The sequence below is a fragment of the Propithecus coquereli genome, unplaced genomic scaffold (assembly GCF_000956105.1).
Source record: "Propithecus coquereli isolate 6110/MARCELLA unplaced genomic scaffold, Pcoq_1.0 Scaffold110, whole genome shotgun sequence".
NCBI lineage: Eukaryota > Metazoa > Chordata > Mammalia > Primates > Indriidae > Propithecus > Propithecus coquereli.
Window position 1 is genome coordinate 5,142,491 of NW_012134970.1, and position 420 is coordinate 5,142,910.

The window sequence follows — 420 nt, forward strand, 5'->3', positions numbered from 1 at the left end:
ATCAATTTCTCTATGAAATGATGGATGCAATTTGGAATGTATTTAAAAACTAAGCATATTAATAATTCCCCTCTTCTAATTTTAGTTTGTTTATAGTCCTAGCACGTAAACTCTATATACAAGGATTTATTTCATCTTTGTAACTTTAATTTCCCCTTATCAATTTCTCTATGAAATGATGGATGAAATTTGGAATGTATTTAAAAACTAAGCATATTAATAATTCCCCTCCTCTAATTTTAGTTTGTTTATGAATTTTCCCTCCAAATATACTAGTGATTGTGAGCTGTGTTCAAAGCAATGGCAGTTCTCATTTACTCAGTAATGCTGGGAGAAAAGGGAGTATTCTGGAATGCAATTTGGGAAAGTGAAAGAGATCAGCTTTTAGTGGCATCGTGTCGTCTGTTATACTCACAGTTA